General features: G+C 36.4%; 1 protein-coding gene and 1 non-coding gene across 2 annotated transcripts in view; both read right to left on the reverse strand.

Moving 5' to 3' along the window:
- HIBADH (3-hydroxyisobutyrate dehydrogenase) overlaps nt 1-20,858 on the reverse strand; it is a 109,128-nt gene that overhangs the window by 43,641 nt on the left and 44,629 nt on the right. The gene's annotated exons all lie outside the window — the stretch shown is intronic.
- Nucleotides 11,235-11,341, reverse strand: LOC121475177. The gene has a single exon (XR_005983646.1). It is a non-coding gene; the product is annotated as a U6 spliceosomal RNA (small nuclear RNA).

The raw sequence follows: 20,858 nt of genomic DNA on the forward strand, positions 1-20,858 counted from the left end.
GGAACATCCCTTCAAAGTATAAAATACGTTTTTCTCCCAGGAGATTTAATAAAGAACTCTCGTAGTCCCAGTGGTATTACAATGCAGGTAATCAGGAAAAGCAAGTTGACTCTTAGTTTGTAGGTGTTCAGACAGAACTCATTTTAATGGACAAAGGTCTATATTTTGTGAAAAAAATTTCCAACAAAGGATAACCCACAACTCACAAACCTTAGCATTATAAAATTATTTTAAATTTTCCCAGCATAGGGATCCCTGGGTGCCTCAGCGGTTTAGTGCCTGCCACTGGCCCAGGGCATGATCCTGGAGTCCTGGGATTGAGTTCCACATCAGGGTCCCTGCATGGAGCCTGCTTCTCCCTCTGCCTGTGTCTCTGCCCCTCTCTCTCTGTCTCATGAATAAATAAAATCTTAAATAAATAAATAAATGAATAAATAAATTTTCCCAGCATAAAATTATAAATCTTGACGCCCTACCAAAAGGGTCTTTTGGTTGGGAATTTTAGTATTTTTAATTTATTTGCCAAGAATCCCTGGACTTAATAGATATACAGTATGATGAGGAGAGATCACACATATATACGTCATTATAACACAAGGCAGGATGGTTAAGTGCTTTACATTTAATAGCAGTTCACAGGAAGGATCACTTCTCCCCAAAGAGGAAATTATAGGAGGTAGCATCCATTTGGGCCGAGTTTGCAAGATAAAAAAATTAGATTAAAATCCTAGTAGAGGGATGCCTGGGTAGCTCCACAGTTGAGCATCTGCCTTCAGCCCAGGGCGTGATCTTGGAGACCTGGGATCGAGTCCCACATCAGGCTCCCTGCATGGAGCCTGCTTCTCCCTCTACCTATGTCTCTGCTTCTCTCTGTCTTTCATGAGTAAATAAATAATATCTTTAAAAAAATCCTAGTAGAGGGGCAGCTGGGTAGCTCAGTTGGTTAAGCATCTGACTCTTGATTTCGGCTCAGGTCATGATCTCAGGGGGGTAGGATGGAGCCCTGCACCGGGCCCTGCACTCAGCACGGAGCCTGCTTGGGACTCTTTCTCCCTCTACCTGAGTGGCCCACCCCTACTCTCACTCTCTCTCAAATAAATAAGTAAAATCTTAAAAAAAAAAAAAAATTAAATGAATAAGTAAAATCCTAGAAGAAAAGGCCTGTGGAGAAAAGTAGTAAAAAAAAAAAAAAAAAAAAAGAATAGAAAATTCAGTCAGATCCAGACTGTGGAGAGTGTGAAAGGGCAGGCTGAAAAGACTGAGCTCAGCTACATGCCTGATGCAGAGAGAAGCAAATCCCAGAATGGTGGATATAAGCACACTGGCCACAGGGGTCGTGAAGGCAATAAGAAGCAGAGGAAGCCTGAACAGCAACATGCTGATGTACCTGCTCTCTGAGCAGAATGTGGTATTGCCTGCAAGGAGAGGAAACACATGTGCACGTGTCCAAATTTTCCAATTTTTTGTTTCGGAGGCCTCCTCTTGGGCAACCAGCCTAGCCTTTAAGGAAGAAAACAAATTGTTATCACATGAGTAGGGAAATGTGCCTTTTCCTGAATGGATTCCACACTGGACAGGCTGAGGAGAGCCATCTGCTCACAGCAGCGGTGGCGGCAGCCCGAATAAGGGTAGCACACTTGCTTGCATGCATCTGATCTTCCCTTTTACTGCCTGGCTCGGCCCAAGTCGTCTGCTCTGGGACTCCTTTAAGATACCCAGTAAGAGGCACATTCTACTGCTCTCTGAATCAAGGCTGGGAAGCTTGCAAAGAAACATTAGGTCACTGAGGAAACAAAGTAGCTGACTCACACCGAAGTGGAAAAGGGACCCAAAGGAGGAAGGAAAGAAACCAGGTGAAACAGAGTGAAGAGCAGGGATGGGAGCAAGAGAAACCAAAAACAAATATGAAGACTTCAGACCAGGGAGCAAGGGAGGAATGGACCAGAACCATTACATCTACGATCATGTAAATGTAATTTTCCTTTACAGTGAAACTTTATTTTTAAAACAACTTTTGGCCCATGAAAGGGGTGGAGGTGGTAACAAAGTTAATTATGTCTCATAATTAGTCATTAGGACTAGATAACAAAGCTTTCAGCAGTGTACCACTCTAATGATGGAGGACCAGCATCTGAGAAATATAATAGTTTATTAGCATAACCACATATGCAAAATACATAGAACCACTGTCACAGTTAACTTGTCATTGAATGATTAAATATGAATTCATAATTAGAAAAATCCACACTGTAATTTATTGGCTTTCCTGACTGTTCTGGTTCATTAAAAGTTGATTACTAAACAGTGACCTCTAGTGGCCCATAATTTTCTACTGCTATATTGTTTCTTTTAAAGAGTAAGCCAGGATACATTCCAAAAACCTATTTACCTAAATAAGGCTGTTACTCTGAAATGTTAATATTCTTTTTCCCTATAAAGGAAAATACTGCTTTCACTCATTCTCTTTTTAAAATGCATTCCGTGTAAAAAAAAAAAAGAATAGAAAATTCAGTCAGATCCAGACTGTGGAGAGTGTGAAAGGGCAGGCTGAAAAGACTGAGCTCAGCTACATGCCTGATGCAGAGAGAAGCAAATCCCAGAATGGTGGATATAAGCACACTGGCCACAGGGGTCGTGAAGGCAATAAGAAGCAGAGGAAGCCTGAACAGCAACATGCTGATGTACCTGCTCTCTGAGCAGAATGTGGTATTGCCTGCAAGGAGAGGAAACACATGTGCACGTGTCCAAATTTTCCAATTTTTTGTTTCGGAGGCCTCCTCTTGGGCAACCAGCCTAGCCTTTAAGGAAGAAAACAAATTGTTATCACATGAGTAGGGAAATGTGCCTTTTCCTGAATGGATTCCACACTGGACAGGCTGAGGAGAGCCATCTGCTCACAGCAGCGGTGGCGGCAGCCCGAATAAGGGTAGCACACTTGCTTGCATGCATCTGATCTTCCCTTTTACTGCCTGGCTCGGCCCAAGTCGTCTGCTCTGGGACTCCTTTAAGATACCCAGTAAGAGGCACATTCTACTGCTCTCTGAATCAAGGCTGGGAAGCTTGCAAAGAAACATTAGGTCACTGAGGAAACAAAGTAGCTGACTCACACCGAAGTGGAAAAGGGACCCAAAGGAGGAAGGAAAGAAACCAGGTGAAACAGAGTGAAGAGCAGGGATGGGAGCAAGAGAAACCAAAAACAAATATGAAGACTTCAGACCAGGGAGCAAGGGAGGAATGGACCAGAACCATTACATCTACGATCATGTAAATGTAATTTTCCTTTACAGTGAAACTTTATTTTTAAAACAACTTTTGGCCCATGAAAGGGGTGGAGGTGGTAACAAAGTTAATTATGTCTCATAATTAGTCATTAGGACTAGATAACAAAGCTTTCAGCAGTGTACCACTCTAATGATGGAGGACCAGCATCTGAGAAATATAATAGTTTATTAGCATAACCACATATGCAAAATACAGGGTAAAGTAAAAAAAGAAAAACACCTTTCTTGTTTCCACACATTCATTAACAAATGGTGACTGAACCCCTATGTGTAGGACTCTGACCTGGGTGTTTGGAGTATTTTATTAATACTTAGAAACTGTATTAGATAATAATAGAATGAACTTCATTCATTCTAATTAGAACCTAGGTCAAACTTAACATGACACTCATACTACTATCTATTCACTGCCTATACACACATGGGACATGCTGAAAACATGTTTTAATTTAAAATTCAAACATACTGGTAATTTCAGGTCACTGAATACCAGACTATTGAGGTTTATGTTAAAAGGCAATTGACTAGTACTGTAAAAAAGTAAAAATTAAAAAAAAAAATCTAGCTTATTTCTTAAATTTTTCTCGGAGGCCTTTTTTTTTTTTTTTAAATTAATGAGGACACTTCTCAAGAGATCTACTTCTATAGCACAAAGCAAACTTTCCAAACATCATCTCTCCCTTAGGATGATTATATTTTTAAAGTATTTAAATGCCTATAGTAATGCTTTAAGTTAAACCCAACTTACAATTCTGTAAATATATCTGACTTTATTACTTGCTACCCAGGTATATTCATTATTAAAACAAAGTTTCAGAAAGGCTCACATTATGAAAAGATGACTTTGGGTATAGTATTGAAAGAATTACATGTATATATCTTCATCCCCCCAAATCAGTCATGGTATTGATCCTGGGTCTCTGAAGTAGTGGCAATGCTGTAGCTTCCTTAGATGATGTAATTAAGCCTCCAATAAATTTAAGATGTAAACAAAAGAAACAAACTTCATGTACTATTTCTACAGAACACGTGGGTGTGGGGAGCCAGTTGTTTCCTGTGATGATTTAAGATAGTAGCTGGATAATGAGTTATACCTTCTGTAAGAACCGAATCACCATTTAATGCTATTATCAACAGTTCATGACCCACCAGCAAGAAATGTCCACCTGATTAATATAAACACTGCTGACCTCAAAAAAAAAAAAAAAAAAGAAAGAAAAAAAACTTACTCCTTACTGTTACTAACATCTACTGTTCTTTAGTATGAAAATATAAAAGCCAAATCTTTAAGTTAAAATATTTTCCCTATGCAAATTTTGCTAAATGAGAGTTGGTAAGACTCTGAAAAGGTAGAACTGAAGACAATACTTAAATATATACATTGGTTACAACTAAGGAAACATCTTTTTGGAAATACACGATTTTGTAAGTTCATTGTGTCATTTAAAATAGTTGCTTTATCTTTTTAAACAGACAGCATTAACTGGGGTTAGAATAAGATATAATTTTGGTTACAAAGCTCACTGTTAAATTTACTTCTGATATACAAGTTTCAAAAACAACCAGATCAGAAGGATCTAAAAACAGAGATTTTGAAATGTCATTATTTCCTTCCATGAGCACAGGTATAAGAATGTTGGTATGAAAGATTCCTTTTTCTCAGTGTAATTGTAGTTCAGTCTGTTTCTGCTTTACACAATGAGCCATTTTTATTTATTTATTTTTTTTAATTAATTTTTATTGGTGTTCAATTTACCAACATACAGAAAAACACCCAGTGCACAATGAGCCATTTTTAACTGTAGGTAAACCTGAAAATGTGAAATTTCAGAAGAGGTTATTTAATGCTGTTATTTTCAGATTCCAAAAGGTAAGAGAAAAGCATATCCTATGATTGGGTTTCAGGAAAACACATTAGTAATATTACACAATGGACAGCTGATCTTCACTAAAAATGGAACCAAATATTCCTTATTACAATAAGCTAGGTTTTCAGCATCTACAAAAAGTAAACCAACTTCTGCTTCTTTGTGCCAGGTTTAAAGGCTGGGCCTCTAAGAAAAGCATCTGACAACAGAACAAGTCAAGATTCTCTATAAATGAATGCCAAGCTTGTAAAAATTTCATTTATATCAGGCTTTCTATGGTAACCAAGAGTTTACCCTGAGACCAATATTAAGGAAACAACCCAATAAATCCAGAATGAGGAAAATTTTAAGATAATTGATCTGGACTCCAAACTGTCAACATCATGGAAGACTTTTTTTTTTTTAATGGCAAGTATTGGAACTGCTCTAGATTAAAGAAGGCTGTAGACATATGACAACGAAACATAATGCTATTAGACACTAGATCAAAGAAAAGAAAAAAAGCCCACTTATTTGGAGGATAATTGAGAAAATATGAATATTGGCTCTTTATTAGATGACACTGAATCAATGTCAAATTTCTTGGATGTGATAATAGTCTTGGAGTTACATAGGAAGATGTCCCTGTTCTCAGGAGATTTATTAAAAGTACTTGGGTGTGGATGAATGCATTAGCCAAAAGAAAGTTTAGGAGGCTGGGGGGAGAGCCTATAAATTGAAATTAGAAACAGAACAATTAATTAGATAGCAAAGCACTGCTCCACCTATAAAACTCTTTAAATCAAATTTCTGGTGAGCTTTTACCCTATATGCTGATTATTTAGAAATGTTTCATGAATTCTGTTTTTACTGTCTTTAGGCAGGGGGTGAAGAAGGAAAAATTCTGACCTTAAGACCAATGTAGATAAATCCTTGTGCTCTGATGAATAAAAGACACTTTATTAAAAACTTCTGAGTTAAATTTTTATAAACTGAATAATTCTTCATTAGTTTACATTATTATATTGCTGAGTTACCCTGTATCTCCATTTTAACAATCAGGTATAATATATATATGCTTTCTGTCCCTAGTAGCTCTAAGTTTTCCCTGGCAATAGCTTCCCAAGTAAATGAGTAACCACACTAATGGTATTTGTTCTAGGGTATCTACCAGGGCATTATGTATGGAAATTACCTAGCTGAGTTCCATCTGAGGGTTGTTTTACAAATAAAAACTCAACCACCAAAAAAAGAGGCTAGGTATTTTTATCCTACTATTATCTGACTCACATTAGTAAAGAAACCTGGAAGTAAGGCTCACAGACTGTTTCTATGACACTTTCCAAGCTACTGAGTTACAGCTTATGTAAATCTATAATGTTTACTTCCATTCTAAAACGACACCACGAATATATTGCACATGTAAACTTTCAAAATACACAGAAGTCTATTTGAATGGTCATATATCTAGGGTTTGGTAAGAAGTGATAAAACCAAATTAGAATATATGTGGTTGTTTTTCCAATGACTTTACATGAAACAGAGGTGTCAAGAAAATAAATTCTTCCCCTGATTTTAATGAACGGAATGCAATCGATTATAGTAAGACCACAACAGATATAACTCACTCTAAGAATCATCATCCCTTGCCTCCTTAATAGATAAGAAAAAGTGAGAGAGCAGGTATTTACACCCAGGTCTTCTGAGCAGCACTGTTGGGTAAAAAGAACCTTGGGATTTGTACAGATCCACTCATTTGTGAAACTGCCACCAATGAAAGCCATCTGAAAAGAAAAGCTTGAGCACTTAGAATCAGAAAGAATCTCAGCTCCTAGGAACTAAAAACTATCTAGATAACTAGAATGATCTGCCTAAAAATTCTAGGAAAAACTTTCAGATAAGCATATTTGTAGGGATTCCATAGAAAACCCTTTAAAACAAATTTCTGGTGAGCTTTTAGCCACTAAATCAGTAAAATGTATTTACCAAAATGTTTGGTAAAAATGATTGATTAGGTGTGTTTTGTGCTCTTCAGAGTTTATACTGTAATTTGGATCTTTTCTTTTTAGAAAGATTCATGCATCCACTCACTCATCTCTCAATTCAACCCAAGTTTGGGTGTCTACTATGTTAGGTTCTGATGTAGGCACTGATATGGCAGTGAACAAAACAGAACAAATTTCTACTCTTGTGGCGCTTATATTCTAGTAGAGTCATTATCAACTCAAATTGCATATTAGAAACAATTCTTTGAGACTCTCATTTAGGTGGGGAGAAAGCAAGAGAGGTAGAAATCAGAATGGAAGTAAAGAGGTTAGCTTCAGATAAACCCCTGTTGGTTCATCCAGGAACAGAAAGGCAGAGTATATGTAGGTTAGTAGATGTGGTCATAGGATCCTATGGAAGTTCTTTCATAACTGTCTATCTTCTCTCCGAAAGTAAGAAGGAAGATCGTCAGCTGACATTGGGGAGGGTTACTAGCGGCTGAAAGAGAGAAGAGAAGGTATGAAATATTGTTTAGGTAATGGAAAGAGTGAATGGACTGTCAAGCAGTCTTAATGATCCACTTGAGATCAGTGATCATTAATTTACAAGAGAAACCAGGCCAACATAGTCATCCATTTAACTCCACCATGTTCAGCTACTCAAGGGCAGGTATAGGGCAAATGAATAGCTGGATTTGCTCAGGGATGGGTCTAATTCAATAGGAGGAAAGAGGAACAAAAGAGAGCTGTTTATGTATAATCATAGACCACGGAACATAAACTGATAGGAAAGGAAGTGGAGACATGAGGACAGGGATAAATGAAGACACTGTTTTATTATTCTGCTTCAGTTCTCACTCCTTGGGCACTGTCATTAACTATACTGCTTATCCTTTTAACACCCGAAATTCCCTTCTTTTAAAATACTCAATTCTTTTCCTTTTACAAAAGGTAGCTTGATTATTTTTGTTCAGGAATGACCAAACATAGCCTAAAATCATAGTTTCTTTTATATTTCAGGACAATTTAGTATTTGCGGGTCTTTCAGCATTTAAAGACGAATACCTGAATATCATTTTTCTACTTTCATAAAAAAGAAAGGAGATTCTATTATAAATAGAAATCTGGAGACAGACCAATTCAAACAGATTTGGCCTTTCATGGTTTCCTTGATAAAGGCAAATCCTCTAGAAGAAATACAGTACTTGACTTTGTCTCCAACTTTATTTTTAGTGAAATACATTTGAGAGATGAAAGGTACTTGTTTCCTCTCTTTGGATACAATTAGTGTTTGAGATTAGGGGTCAAAAATACTTACTGCTAGGATTTAGGATTTAGAGGCAATCTCTTTCTCTCTTTTTTTAGAAAGAATGTTTAGGATTTTTAAAAAATTTGACAGAGAGAGGGAATGCACATAAGCAGGGGGAGCAGCAGGCAGAGAGAGAGGGAGAAGCAGGCTTCCACACAGCAGGGAGCCCAATGGAGGGCTCATCTCCCAGGACCCTGGGATCCTGACCTGAGCTGAAGGCAGACACCTAACTGACTGAGCCACCCAGGTGCCCTCAGAGTCTCTTTTGAACAGAACTATCATTTGACTATCTGTTCCTCAAATGGTAGGTAATCCATGCTTCTTTATTCTCTTTGAAACATCACTGTATGCCTTATGAGTCCATAATCTGTTTCTTACAATTGATATATAAAAACCTCTAAAAGTAAAAGACATATTCTTCACTCATTTTACAGCAAAATCTCACCTGAACTGAGGTGAGGTTATTTACAGTCTCCATTTATTCACTTAGTTTGAATATTCAATTATTTCACTGCAGAAATAATAAATGTGTCTGATTACAAGGGGCTGTCCTGGATTCTACTAGGGATGTTACATAATATATATGGTAAATATAAGGTTGGTATCTTTCTAAAAATCAAAAACAAAACTCACATGGCTCCAGGAGTTTCTGGCTTGGTCATAGAGTTAATAGTAATTCACTTCCACTTCCTGAATGATTATGATGTACCAGGCACTGTTTTATAAACGTTTTTTTTTTTTTAAACGTTATTTTTTTAAAAGATTTTATTTATTTATTTGGGACACCTGGGTGTCTCAGTGGTTGAGCATCTGCCTCAGCTCAGGGCATTGGAGTTCCACATTGGGCTCCCTGCAGGGGGCCTGCTTCTCCCTCTGCCTATGTCTCTGCCTCTCTCTGTGTATGTTTCATAAATAAATAAATAAAATCTTTTCTTAAAAAAAGATTTTATTTACTTATTTGACACAGAGAGAGAAAGAGCACAAGCAGGAATAGAGGCAGAGGGAGAGGGGAAAAAAAGCAGAATCCCTACTGAGCAGGGAGCCCAATGCAGGGCTCGATCCCAGGACCCCAAGATCATAACCTGAGCTGAAGGCAGCTGCTTAACCAATTGAACCACACAGGTACCCCTATATACGTTATTTTAATTTAACTGAACACTGAGGAATGAATCTTTAAATCCCAGGGATGTCAGAATTTATGAACTTTAATCCAGTCTTTTCCCTACCTCAGAATCCATCCAGCTGCTCTGCCACAGTGAGGAGCTAAGCTAGCCATTCCCTGTGCTCATCTGGTAGTTTTCATTTCTCTTTAATCGGACATAGTATATTACATGTGTAAAACGCACAAACTTTAAGAGTCAGCCAGGCTTCGGTTTGAATTTGCTCTACCTCCACAAATAGCTAAGACATGTTCCTTAACGTCTTTGTTCAATCTCTTCTACATAAACAAAATAAGGGGGGTTAGGGAAAATACTACTTACATCACAGGATTATAAGTGAGAATCAAATGAGATAATGTCTGTAAAGCATTCAGCTACTTTGTAACAGTACCTGGCTGGGGACTTATTATGTAATTGTAGTTCATGAAAAAATAACTCTCCTTTACCTATCTCTACCAAAGGCAGGTGTATGATGCTGTTCACTTTCTAAATTACAGACATTATTCCATAAAACTCTTTTTCACCAAAATAAAATGATATTCACATGATAAATGCTCTTGTTTTCAAAGGACCTTTATTTTGATTTCAAGAGCAGCTTTATTAGTCACTGAATGTCACAGAGACATGGCTGGCATACAGAATCTTAGAGCTAAGACAGATGTTAGAAGAAGCATAAATACTGATCAACTATTATATCCCAGGAATATGACAACTCAATTCTTTCAACAAGCCTAACAGGTGGCTATTATTGTCCCAATTTTTAAAATAAGGGAGAAAATTTTCAATTTAGATAACTTAGACAACATCACAAAACTAGTAAAGAACAAGATGTCTTTGGGGCACTTGGCTGGCTCTGTCAGTAGAACATGCAACTCGATCTCAGGGCTGTAAGTTCAAGCCCCATGATAGGTATAGAGATCACTCAAAAATAAAATCTTAGAAAAAAAAAAAGATGCCTTTATCAAGAGCCAGGAGGAAACAGTATCCATGATGCAGCCCTAACACTCTTAGAATAACATTTTTAAAACTTTTTCTATCTTCTCTCCCCAGAGAAAACTACTTAATACCTTAGTGTCAGAGAATACATTTGTAATAAACACAGTTTATATTTTTTTACAAAAATTGAATCATATTGTGTTATTGTCTCACAACCTCCTTTTCCTAACAAAACACCATAAAACATTTTCATGTCAAATATTTATCATTTTGATTCATATTATGTAATTTAAATCCTGATTATTAATTCCCTCCTCCTGGGCATCAGGTTTTTCCAAGTCATCATTATTTTACATCAATGGTTCTTAAACTTTTTGGTCTTACATATTGAGGACCCCAAAGCTTTTGCTTATGTGGATTACATCTGTCAGTATTTATAATATTAGAAATTAAAACTAAGAAAATTTAAAAATATTCCTTAATTTACTCAAAAATAATAAACTCACTATATGTTACATGCTTTCATGAAAAATAAGCTTTCCCCCCCCAAAAAAGAATATTTACTGAGAAGAGTATCCTTGTCTGACAATTTTGCAAATCTCTTTAATTCTGGCTTAATAGAAAACCGCTAGATTTTCATACCAGCTTGAATACAAAGGCAGATTTACGTTGTTTTTGGTTAAAATATATAAAGGAAAAGCTGATTTCATATGGGTATATAGTTGGCAAATGGAAGATTATTTTATATCATCCTTGCACAGGGGCCATGCTAATCTTCTCTGTATCGTTCCAATTTTAATATATGTGCTGCCGAAGCAAGCAATGGAAGATTATTTTAATAATGTTTTCAGACAATTGTGATTACCTTTGATATTAAACCCAAACTTGACACGTGGTGGTTTATTAAAGACCAATTGCACATGTGTAATCTAAAATTGTTTTCAACGAACTTTTTTCAGTCTGTTACATTAAGATCTATTTTGCACTTTGAATGCATCTTTTACTCAGGTGTAATTCTGCAACATCATACAATGGTCTTTTGGAAAACAGTGGTTCAGTGAGTTATGCAGATCTTCCAAATTCCTAATATCACATATTAGGAATTCTTTATATAGCACATTCCTTAATAGTACAACAAATGTCATCATAAGTCTTTGCCATTAGGAAGCTGTCAGGCTCATAGCATCAGATACAAATTTTTAAAAATTCTAATTTTTGCTAAAAGATTCAATTTTATCATTGGCAACAAATACTTTTATCAGTTGCTTTCCTTGAAGTAACAGGCTCTTTGTTCTTTTTCTATAAAATGTCTTGTCATAAATAAAAATGGTCCTCAAAAAAAAAAAAATAAAAAATAAAAAATAAAAAAATAAAAATGGTGTTCCACAAAAAAGTAGATACTTCAGCAGGGAAGTCGATCACAAAAGCATTTTTCCTCAAGACAACCACAGTACCTACTGTGGCAGAAGTGTTATATGCATACTTTCCATTTCATCACACAAAAATTAAAAAAACACATGTATGCAAAAGTCAAGATTTAATAAAATTAGTACATTTTATTGCTTCATCAAAGACCTTCTTAAGCGAAACTACATGTGTGACACAATGAAGAACACACAATGTCTTGATTCATGTTAAGGGCTTATAGTTTTACTCACCATTCCATTTGCACTGTGAGTAATATTAGCATTATTATGAAAATAATGTTGACCTCATGGCCTCCCTGGAGGTCCATGGGAACACATGAGAGCCAGAGAACACATGAGGTTCGTGAGAGCATACTGACAACCAGTGTTCTCAACAATGCTAAAAGAACATTCAGATAGCTAAATCTTTATACACATTCTTAATTTGTGGGGATAAAGTCTAGAAAGTGGAATTACTAGAGGAGTTAATTATTTATATACATGTTTCAAAGCTTTTGATGCATATAGCCAGACTATTCTCTGAACTGGCTGAAATAATTTACATCCCCAATAGCAGTCTATGCAGCTACATATTTCCCCTACCTTTATTAAAAACAGACTTTTGTATCTTCGCCAATTTGAAGATTAAAAATGGTAACTCTTCTAGACTGTTCTTAATGTCATAAAGTCCAAGTTGCTCTAGTATGAACTACTTTGTTTCACCAGAATTTGGTTGCACTAAACGTAAGCTTAGGGCTTGTAACACCAAGTTTCTCAATTTACTAGAAAATGCTTCTACGTAGTTTTCCTATCCTTAAAAAGCTGTATTGTCTAGTTACATGATTTTTTAGAGTAGGAATGTTATAAGACAGCAAAATTCTCAATTTAAGAACACAGATGTAAACTTTTTAATAGAAGCATAAAGCTGGCCTTCTTCCCGTTTATTCTCATCTGAGAAGATGAGTGGTTATATAATTCCTCCACATAAATGCAGTCCACCTAGACACACTGACTTCATACCAGTTCACTTACTTTCTTTGTAGTTAATTCTTTAAACAGGTCATTTTTGCTTATGAGCAATAAATCCAAGATAAATTATTAAATTATCACTGATTTCGTAGAAAACAAATATGCCCTTATGACAAATATGAAAAAGGGAAAACATGCAAAGTAATATTGTTTTTCATTTTAACTAATGGTCAACATGAACTCTCAGGAAGGTGGCCAACTCGGTTTCAAGGTTTTAAGAATGCAACGTAATCCAGAATGACTACAGTCTAGAGCAAATGTGTTAAAAAAAAAAAAAAAAAAAAAAGCCTACAGTCTTTGAAAAGGAAGGGCATCACTCTGGGAAGTGTTAGCTTTGTGGATGTAACAGTGACCACCTCTACTTTCCTGGGACAGATTTCTTTAGCTTAACAACCCTCGCTGGTGACTTGTGACATTCTCCTGCCAGTCCCTGCAGGTCCAGTACCCTGACAGGCCATTATGAAAAGGCTCTCTAACAGGGCCACTGGCTGTCAGAAGCCACCAGCTGGCCTGCCACAGCCCTGCAGTCGCCAGGGTCCAGCTGCCAGTCTGGGCGGTGCTGTCCATGCTGAGCAACGTGCCACCCAGCTGCTGCATGGTCACGTCCATCTGGAGCTCTCTAGCTAGACAAATCTCTATGCCTGTCAGATCTCTTCAGCAGGCCTTGTTATGCAAATTCAATTACTCAAGTGTGCCCTATTACTGCTGGCTAACTGCTCCTAGAACCAATCTCACACTGACAGTCAGTTCACATTTTTTGCTCACCAAAAAGTACCTCATTTATTCTTGCTTTGCTATTCCCTTGTATCATTAAGCTGAACAGCCAAAGTCCACGGTATTCTAACCTCTCTGCAGTGGGCTACTGTTCTCCACAAAGAGCACAGGGGAAAATTAATTACAAAAGAAAAGCTTCTTATCAGACATGAAGTGGTATTAAAGCTGCAGCCTCCCTGCACTTGACAGAGATGATTTTACTACCAGAAATAGGAAATTTAAATCTTAATGATGGAAAGGAATACCTGGTATAACAAGTTATACTGGACCAAAAAAAATGAATTATTAGGAGAAAAATGCCATAGTAGTACTTTTACTAATACTTACTTTTAAATAAAAAGAGAAGTGACAAGAAATTTCAGGTAAAGTTCATGCTGATGGCTCCCTGCCTTGTCTACAATTCCCACTCCCAAGTGCCCCTCCCGAGCCATGCACTCCCTGCCTGTTCCTCCCTCCTCCCCACGTGTCCTCTTCACCGCCTCCTTCAATTAAATTTCTTTCTCTTTTAATAACTCATCTGAGCCAACAAATAATTTGGAGATTATATGGGATATGAGTACTCAAGGCAATTAACCATTTCTAAATTCAGCTTAGGAGGAAAAGAATCCAACTAAATGTTTGCTTATGAATCATGCAATGATACAAACACCAACACAAATTTAGCAAAAACAGGTACTACAGGGTAAAGAATGATATTTGGACTCCATTCCCCAAGGAATGTTTCTAGCACAGGAATGTTTAGAATCTTTATTCTGAAAATAGTAATTCACTGCAGATTGCAAAAGTGAAAGAATGAAGACAGCTGGCCAGGCAAAAGCTAAATTTGAAACCTATTTCAGGTTTAAAGTCCATAATACAAGGAAGGGAAGATTACTGGTTTTAGCTGGGTTTTTTTTTTTTTTTAATTTTTATTTTTTGGTTTGCTTAATTTCCTAAATGAATCTGGAAATAAATAAGGGAAGGAGGTCCAAGGCAAGAAATGTTGTTTAAAATAATAATAATAATAATAATAATAATAATAATAATAATTATATATATATAGTACTGTGTGTGTGTGTATATATATATAGGCAGTATTTTTGCATTAGCATACATACATAGTATTTTTTAAAGTTATTTATTTTGAGAGAGAGCACACAAGTAGGAGGCAAGGCAAAGGGAACAGGAGAAAAGGAATCCTTAAGCAGACTCCCTGCTGAGGGCAGAGCCCAACATGGGGTTCAAGAACAAGGACCCCTAGATCATGACCCCAGCCAAAATTAAGAACTGGACACTTAACCAACTGAGCCACCCATGCGCCCCCATGGTATTTTAAATACATATAAATATATAGTATAGTCAAATATACCACAAAATCATCTTATTATCTGATAATTTACTAATTTATATTTCCTTAATTTTGCTTATAGATATCACTAACAGTTCTTCAATTATATCCAAGGAATCAACACTCTAAAAGTATATTTTGTTATATTCTCTACTTATTTTTACTTTTTTATCCTGTTCTTGATCAAACAGGAAAAAGTGTGGTATCTTTATGCTTGCCCTTCCGTACACTCCTAAAATCAATAGTTTTTAAAAATTGCTTATCAGGGCACCTGGGTGACTCAGTTGGTTAAATGTCTGTCTGCAGCTCAGGTCATGCATGATCCCAGGGTCCTGGGATCAAGTCCTGCATTGGGCTCCCCACTTTTCAAGAAGGCTGCTTCTCCTTCTCCCTCGGTCTGCCACTACCCCCTGCTTATGCTCTCTGCCAAATAAATAAGTAAAATCTTAAAAAAAACAAAAACAAATTAGGAACCATTCATATTTTTAAGAAATAATACCTATCTCACAGTAAGACTTTTTTTAATGTAGGAATGGCAATATTAGGAAATAAGGCAATACTGAAAATGTGTTTTTATCTAACGAAATGTTTTTATCTGCAATTATATTTCTACCTATAAATGCAAATTAACAAAAAAAGTATAAGTCAAGCATATGTCTATTACATTTAGACATCACTAAAAAGCTTATACTTTAATTAGGAGAAACCTAAGATTTATTTTAATTGTTTAATTTTTATGGTGGTGACAGGATTCAAAACACACTCTCCTAAAATATGGCGCCTTGCCATATGATGAAATTTGAGAAACTGCAGATGCAGAAACAACTCTCTGACCTTCCCTTTCTCCCTTGAAGTAGATCATAAGACCCTCAAGTGAGAGGTACCCTCCCTATACCTAGAGGAAAGGAACAACCTTATCTCCAAAGACAGAGGGACTCAGGGGGATCCCAATGAACAGGCCCTGCAAAGCTTCCCCCAGTTTACTATCCTCACCTGATACCCTTTGTCCTATCTATTTTCCCACTTTCTACTACTCTTCATCAACCTTGGTCCAAAAACAGCTTTAATCACTGGCAAAGGTGGATGTCTTCCTCCATATGAAGACTCCCTATTACATAAAACTTATATTAAGTAAACTTGTATGCTTTTCTCTTGTTAATCTGTCCTTTGTCAGTCTCATTTACTGACAAAAGAATCAGGGGAATAGAAGGAAAAAAATATTTTTTCCTCCCCTTCGGTGAATAAACATTTTTTCCAAATCTTTATATACAAAGTAGAAAATCAGTAACCAGGACTCATCCTTGAACTACTCTGCTAGAGTCTCAAATTTTTATCAACTGAGAACTTCATTTTTTTACCTTAATAATTCCAACAGTGATCTTAATAATAGGACTAATTAACACCACTGAGTACATACAATGGATCAAATACCTTTCTCTAAAGGCAAACCTATGAAGTAGATATTACTAATAATGTCCATTTTACAAATGAAGAAACTGAGGAACAGAGATGTTAAATAACTTCTCAAGATCATATGGCCAGTTTGCATCAGGGAAACTAGCTCTGAACTCCACTGCCTCCAATTTATTACAGAAACTAAGAGAAAACTGGAACTCAACCATGTAATGTGTAAGACAATCACCGTATTGTAATAGTCTTGGGAAATATGCTCCTGAATATAAATTAAACTGAAGACAGTTATGACAGCAGTTTTCTCTATGGTTCATTTCTGGAAATGAATGAACTTGCCCAAGTCTATACAACTAGTAAGCAACTTAAACTTGAGTTTTGAATCCAAATCCCATGATCCTTCATCACATCACACAGACTCTTCTCAAAGCTCTAAAAGTCCTGTTTTGCGAATCAGAGTTCTGATATGGTTTCAACATTCCCAAATAGTAATGTATATTTTTCCCCTCTGATTATGTTAGAACATTCTGGCAAAGTCAACCCTGAAGGTTTTTTGGTGAGAAAAAAAAAGGAAAGATAGAAATTCTACTATGTGATTTTCACAAAAAGCAAAAGCCTTAAAAATGGCATTACAGTAAGGACTATGCTTTTTACAGATCAATGGCAGTTTTTGTCTTACATATTATTTAAGCCTCAAAATAATCGACACATAGTATCAGTACTAAGATTATAACCACTTGTAGTTATGCCTAAAAAAGTCAGAGAAATCAAATAAGTTACCCAAAGCCACATAACAGATAGTGGGAACAATGAACTCAAATCTGTCTTCAGACTCCTAATATAAGTGCTCTTTTTACTATACCCAATTTGCTTTCATACTGTAATTACATACTTTGCTGCCCCAATAGTTAATCAGAATTCCCTTCCTATGTAATTCTGTCCACCCTTCAAAGCAAAAAATACTGGTCTCCAAATTTCTAAATCATCTGAATAGTTTCTTCTTGATTCTTTCAGAAGCATAAAGTGCAAATATAAAGGTTTCCCACAGAACGAAGTCAGCCAAAAACACACACAGTACTTCACAGACATCTGACTGATAGATTTTAAAAGGAACATCTGCTATTACTTAGCCACTACCCATCTGATCCTTTAGAGCCCTACCTCTACACCTCAGCTGTATAGTGTTCTGAAGGTATCTGTTAATTCCTTCAGAGTCCTAGATAAGGATCTCACTTAATTCTATAAACTAGAAATATCACTTTCTTCAAAGTCTGGTCATAATATTAGCACCTGGAATTAGAAAAGCACTTTCTTATCACATTGAGAGCATACTACCAGGAATGGCTAAGTAAAATTATATTTCCAGCTTTCAGTGAGGTAGCCTGGTGGTTTCAATCCCTAAATACCTCCCTCAAGGAACAGAGAAATGGTTAGTGGGGCAGAAAACATCTCAGGAAAGATTCTAATACTGCAAGAGAACCACATTAGTTTTTTTTTTTTTAAAGGGGCTTAAATGATAACACCATCATATTTTGGTATCAGATGGTCTCATCTAAGACTTCAATATTTATTTTTTTAAGACTTCAATATTTAATGTTAAGCTTAGCTTTCAGCTTTTTTAAACAGACACACAATATAAATTCTATTAACTGAGTACAAGTCGCAATTTTCATTTAAAAACTTTTCAACAAATCTCAAGTCTCTCCCTGGAAGTAAATTTTAAGTTAGTGAGGACGTGAGCCCTCATAGCTGAGTCCACTGCAAGTTCTGTCTCCAGTGAACAACACAGGTGATTTCATCATTTAGTTTTTATTATCTGCAAGCATTTGCCTAGGACACAATGTAAGGCATTTACAAAGATAGTATTTTTCTAAAAAGTACAACTAAATTTGCCTTCTGAAATTTAGGCTAACAACTGGCTTGTTAGCCTAGAAAAAGGGGCATTTTCTTTCTTTTTTTTAAAATATTTTATTTATTCATGAGAGACACACAGAGAGACACAGAGGCATAGGCAGAGGGAGAAGCAGGAGCCCCACAATGAGCCCGATGCAGGACTCGAATCCAGGACCTTGGGATCACGCCCCAAGCCGAAGGCAGATGCTCAACCACTGAGCCACCCAGGAGTCCTGAAAAAGGGACATTTTCTAAATGGAGTCATGGGCTTCCCAAAATGAAATATACTGCTACCATAATTTCTCATGCTATCCTTTCCTACCTACCCCTGCTCCAATCTACATAAATGCTTTTCTGAATACAGTAATTCTGAAAGAGACTTCCTGTGTCTTGCCAATCTGGCTCATCTCATTTCTTGCCACTTCTCCCTTCCTTTACAACCAGAAACTTCAAAATCCAGAAATATCCAACTGCCAGAGTTCAGTAAAAACATTGTGCTGCTTCAGGTTTCTGCATCCCTGCATATGCTGTATTCCTGTGGCCTGAAAATAGGCCTCCTCTTCTCCCCTTGGCAAATCTCTATTTACCTTTTAAAATGTAATTTAGACCTCACCTGAATAGGTCTGATAGTATCTGAATAGTATCAGATAGATCTGAATAGTATCAGATCCATACCAAAAAAGTCAATCATGAGATGCCCTAAATAGATCAATAACTTCATTTTGAACATTGTGTATGTTACATTTAGTACCATGTGTTGCTTTATGAATATGCATCTGCCTCATCTAATACATGATGATGACCTTGAGGGCCCATTCATCTCTTTCCCAGCACTCAGCAGAGTACAGGAAACACAGGAGTTGCTCAATGAATGTTTGCTGGATGAAAGGATGTTGAAGAATAAAGAACAGAATATGATGAAAAGGCACTGGATGTTTAGTCAGGAAACAAAAAGAGAAAAGAGAAGAAATGGAGGACAAGGATAAAAACAATTTAAAAACCTATTGGGACCAACTTGGATATTTCTTATCCCAAAAGCTGTGCCTCTACTTGGTTCCATCCAAGGCAGGAATTATTCTTAGTGAATTTCACAGGTTGACTTTTAGTTCCTAAATCTAAAGTACTTTGAGGAAAACAACTGAACACACTATCATGTTACCACATTTCCTAAAGCCATGACTCTAGCTCAAGGTACCATCCTCACATGGTTGGCCTATTCCAACAGACTCCCAGTTAGTCTCCCAGCTTTTACCCTCTTACAGAAAATCCAGATGTGATTATCCTGCCTCCCTGCTTAAAATATTCAATCAAGGCTTCCCACTGTTCTTAGTATAAAGAACAAAATGAGTAGCATGACTAAAAGGAGCTTGATAGGCCAGCCCAACTCTTTAGCCTCATCCAACACCACACTTCCCTTCAAATGTACCACCCTCTGTTTGGAACATTCTTCTCCTGTGCCTAGTTAGTTCATTCCCTCTTGAAGGTCACAAATCAATGGTTACTTTGTCCAATAAGACCTTCCTGACCTCTAGGAAAAATCTCCCTTATCTACAGAATCCTTTAGCCCATCTTATCCCACTGCATCACAGTAACAAAAATACTGTATAGCTTTTTGTGGTAAAATTAGTATCTGTCTCCCCTCAACTAGATTATGAATTTCATTAGGGCAGGGATGGTTTCTATTCTGATTACTCACTTTCTAGTGTCAATGGAGTATCAGATCCATACCAAAAAATCTTAAATATTTGTTGAGGAAACGAATGAAAACACACATTAAAATTAAGAATCATGGGATATATCCTTAATCTCCCTTAAACCAAAAGCTACCATTGTGTTTATGATCAAATTCATTAAAGCATTCTCATTAATAACAGGAACATGACAGGCACACTTATTACTACTATTATTCAAAATTATTCTGGTAGTATCACCCAATGTAAGTAGTAAAGCAAGAAATAAGAGATCTAAATTTAGAAAACCTGAGGCAAAATGATCATTTTTAGAACTGGAAAACCCAAGACAGCCAACTGAAAAACTACCAAAAACATAAGAAAATTCAAAAAGGAAGTTGAGTTCAAATTAATATGTAGAAATCAATACTTTTCATATTTATGAACAAGAATAGTTGGAATGCTAAAAAAGAAAAAGAAAGGCCTCCATGTATACCAACAACAGTAAAGATAAAAGGACTTTGGAATAAACTGTACAAGGAATGCTTAGGATATAGAAGAAGAAAACTTGAAAATCCTAGTAAGAGATATAAAAGATATCAAAAATGAGTAAATCTTACTCTTAGACTTGGTCTCGTAAATATACCAATTTTCTATAAATTAATCCATGAACCCAGTGTAATCTCAATCAAGATATTAATAGAATGTTTTGCGAGAAACATGATAAAATGACTCTCATGTCTATTTAGAACAATTGACAAGCAAAAGTAAACTGGAAAATTCTGAGAGGGGAAAAAAGACCAATGAAAGACTACCTACCTTTCCCAGGTA

Source organism: Vulpes lagopus, chromosome 13 (assembly GCF_018345385.1).
Source record: "Vulpes lagopus strain Blue_001 chromosome 13, ASM1834538v1, whole genome shotgun sequence".
Classification (NCBI taxonomy): domain Eukaryota; kingdom Metazoa; phylum Chordata; class Mammalia; order Carnivora; family Canidae; genus Vulpes; species Vulpes lagopus.